The sequence below is a fragment of the Ruditapes philippinarum genome, unplaced genomic scaffold (assembly GCF_026571515.1).
Source record: "Ruditapes philippinarum isolate M1 unplaced genomic scaffold, ASM2657151v2 ctg6040_1_1_1_1, whole genome shotgun sequence".
NCBI lineage: Eukaryota > Metazoa > Mollusca > Bivalvia > Venerida > Veneridae > Ruditapes > Ruditapes philippinarum.
In genome coordinates, this window is record NW_026861548.1 from 17,765 (window position 1) to 22,205 (window position 4,441).

The following is a 4,441-nucleotide window of genomic DNA, read 5'->3' on the forward strand; positions in this document are numbered from 1 at the left end:
TCCAAAATATTAGAGCAAAAGAATTCAATAACTAAAAGGGCAAGTAAAAGTTGAGCTGGATTGGCCTTTCAGCAAATTTATTTGAAAAATAACACTGAAAAACAGTTGTCTCTGGTGAGCGACTCAGTGCCATCATGGCCCCCTTGTTTATTTAATTTTCATTCTGAATCTGTTCTTTGTTTTGTATTATATAAACTTTAAATTATAATGTTTCCGTCACTGCCGCTTAATCATTGCTATCACTATGTGTACTTCCAAATTTATGTTCACTTTACATCTAAATAGCATGCATGATCCATAAGTTGTCACTGTATATATCGTGTAAGTTTGAATTTCTTTCATGCCGACGTCAGTGTCACGTTCGTAGTATCTTAGAAATAACAACAGTCTTAAATCAATCACAAAACTGACAATAGCATGCTCATTCAGAGTGTCATTTAGCAGAATATTTAATTACAGTAAATAACAAGTGCGCTAGTATAATTCATAACTAAAAAATATATTACGAAATCGAACACGTAATTGGACACATTTTATTCAATATACTTTGACGTTGATGGAGAAAGAGTGTATCTGTTTATTTCAAAAATCAAAAAAAAGTTAATAACGGTTCAAGCAATGAACATATTAGGCAATATGCTCGTCGTAGTTGTATCGCTTCTTGTCTACTTGCTCACTACTTCAAAATGATTTTCCTAGCATTTTTCAATGAAATTATTTATATTGCGTGGCATGTGAAAAAGTGTTAAGCAGTTGTTTTGTAAATCTATCCATTAGACATTCAAATGATTGATATCAATCTATGTTCAATATGTGGAATTCTTTACTGAACTTCTACATAAAGGGAAGGGAAGTTTAATACTTTAAAGTAATAAACATATTACAAACTCATTGCTTGGCATCGCGTTGTTTTTAAATGCTATTTGAACGTGAAAATTAGTAACTTAGCTTGTTTATTTCCTGAAGAATTATGCTGCACTAAATGTGCCATTTTAACATTTAAATTATTTTCAGATCGTTAAAGACAATCATTTTGAGCTATGATGATTTATACAAGACATATCAACCAACTCTTGTCTGCGTCTTTTATTTCAATATTAAGTATTGAGCGTCGGTATTATGTTTGTTTATGTACATATATATGTGTAATTCTTTTTTTTTTAGAACAACACATTAGTAAGGCAGTAGTTAAAGTTAAATAAGTTTTAAAATGAATAAATGGACAATTTTTTGGATATATATTGAATTATTTGTCTGTGTCTTTCAATTTGATAATATTTCACTTCGAACGAGTATACAATTGAAACAAAAATTAAATAAAAGTACCATAATTATGTGAACAAAAAAAATCCTACGTTACCGTGAATCACTATTAACCGGGGTTTCCTTGTAAAAACGGCTGAAATCACATTTTCAGCTTATATTAATGTTTCTATGTCACCAGAAGTAAATGGCAATAGCCTACTAAAAATAAAATCATACGGTATAATATGCATTGTTGGACAAAAAACCAAAATCACACCCAAAACGGTGGTCAACTCATCATGTTCACAAACGATCTTGAGAAGTAAGCAATTGCGTGGACATAATCTTGATGAAGAATAAAGTATAATGTCTTCGCAGCCGTATGCGGAAATTCCTTTTTTCAGTTTGGTTTATTAAAAAATTCATTGGCCAGTTTACTTACTGCGTTGGAAATCCTGCCAGTTATCAACCATTTATTGCACAATTCTGCGTTACTTGATGCACGAATCGTGCGTTATTTTCATATTCCGGGGTTACTTGATATACACGATTGACGATAGATCCCTAAATTCATAATGTAGAACAGTGACGAATTACTGTCTCCTTCAGATTGAACAATTGATATATTTAAAATATATATTTGATCTCAAAATCAACGAAACCTTATCTAAGATACTTAACAACTGCTTATAAGAAATAATTTAAATCGATTTAGCTATGAAAACAATAAAATATGCCCGTTTCATGTTATTCACATCGTGCTTTTTAAGCCAATATATAAACCTTTCGTCAATAATGTAACAAAAACGTCGGACTCATTTCTATCTTAACATGATAAACAAGCATAACTATAAGTATTTCCGTGCTTACGCTTACGTTGCATTTTCTTGTTGGATATAAAGATTCAAACGCCTTAAATTTTGGTACTCAAAGCATTTTGATTTTAGCTATCGCGTCAAATTAAGCGAAAGGTTATTTATGTTCCCTACAGCTGATCCATTTGTTAAACCTTTTACATTTTGGCATTCTGGGCATCCAGAGGATGTCAAAATAACAACTTGTTAACATTTTGCTACTTACGTGACTAATTATATTACAAAGTATGGTATAGAAGTATTAGAACAAAGTCATACTATTAATATTTATTAAAACAGAATGTAACGAGTGTTTGCCTTTGAATCATTTCTGAAGCTTAATATGTCTTTACTGATCACCCATGGCTTTGATTTTGTTATTACATTCCGCTGAGTTCTGTCTGCAATCCAAACTAGAATACAAATTCGCCAGGGGGATTTTTGTCTTATTCTATCTTTCTGATTTACGCACATTTCAAACGCATTTGATTCACTGAGTGGATGATAATTTTTATTTATACTACATGTATTTTAAATAATCTCTTTCAAATAAAAATTGTTCAAACTTTTATTCTGAAAATGTGCGATAAGAATAATAATTTGTTAACGATATTTAACCCATTGCTCTCACAGAAAAGATAAATCATTCTTGTAATTCAGATGTGACGGGGATAAGCAGACTGTGTAATTTTCTATTCAGCGATTTTAGAATACATAATTTGCGTAAAACATTGCAAAACGAGTAAAAACCTTGTTTATGTCAAGATATAAAGAAACAAAGCATTATCACTATTACATATTTACATTAAACAAGTTGTAAAAGGTCAGTCACCATGAGTTTCGTTGTATTCATGTCAAGAATTGTTTCAAAATAGAAATTTCATTGATGTTATGTGGCGCTTGTTCCGGTTAACCTTGACTAAACAAGTATGTGCAAAACGACAGTGTTCACTTGAATATGAAAGAGCAAACAATAGACGAAACAGTTGTTAACTGATGTATCATTGGCATGTGTTGACGTAAATGGCATTAGAAATTTGACATATAAGCTGTAGGAAGATAATTTCAGGAAAGATATTCAGTCAAATTTTCTTAGATATTTCAATAGCGTCAAAAGCAATCAGAATTTATATTTAAAAACCAGACTTATATTTGTTTACTCTATCCATATTTATGTAGGAATATGTACAAGAGATTCATGCAGAATTAAACGGTCGAAATGGAACAACTACTTAGATTACAATTATGTTGAATAGTAAAATAAATCTACAGCCATTGGTATGCAGACGAAAACTATGACTGTTATTAAAACGCTAGGTTCCGAATAATTATTTGCTATTTAGATGTAAGGAATCTTTTCAAAAATATAATATATATCAATTTATGATAATAAAACAACCACAAACCCAAACAAACATTTAAATCATGCTCCACTCAGATTTTATATTACTTTAAACCATCGGTACAATTTATTTACATTACACAGTTATATAGTTCTTAAAACCACCGAATGACTGTATAACATCTTCTTTCATTTATCGTTCATTTCATTGATTTAAAGTAACATTATGACACTCTGAGACAGCTCATCAGCTATATTAGAGTAAAAAAATGATGCAGACTATTCTAAAAATATGTAGTTTCCATAATCGCGAATTACAGTAGTTGATATTAAAAAAAAATATCAAAGAAGTTTCTGTTATTCAGCTCACATGTATATTTTGTGTGAACACAATAAAACGTTTCTTACGTGCGGTATGTTCTATTAAGGATATATACACATAAATCTATTTCATGCAGATACTTTTAACGATTCAATTGAAAACCTTTGCAACAGATATTTTAAAATTAGCCTTTAACTTGAACAATTCAAAACCTTACAGACAGCTGATATTCCATAAAAACGTTTTTGATGTCAATTGTATTATCTTATAGCATCATTGCATTGACATGTAAAGATCAATTGATACATTGTTTTAATTTCGTAATTAAGATAACACAATCAATACTAATTATCTGTTTTTTTTTCCACAAAAAAAGCTTTGTTAATTAAAGCAGATGGCTGGTATTTTCTTGTGTCAATACTTATTACTAGCGCTGTCTTATAATGTTTGTGAGTTAAGTATAAGTTTAGAGAACACAAAGTTTATTTCTTGGAGTTAAAATAATGTATCCAACAACATAAAATCAACAAAGTGATAGAAAGGAAATACAATGTATAAAAATGATTTATGTAGCAATATAATGACAGCGAGACCAGTAAACATATACTATTTTAATTGTCTTTAACAGGATCGTGAAAGATACTTTCAATTAGATTAAATTGATTCCTATTTATTGAA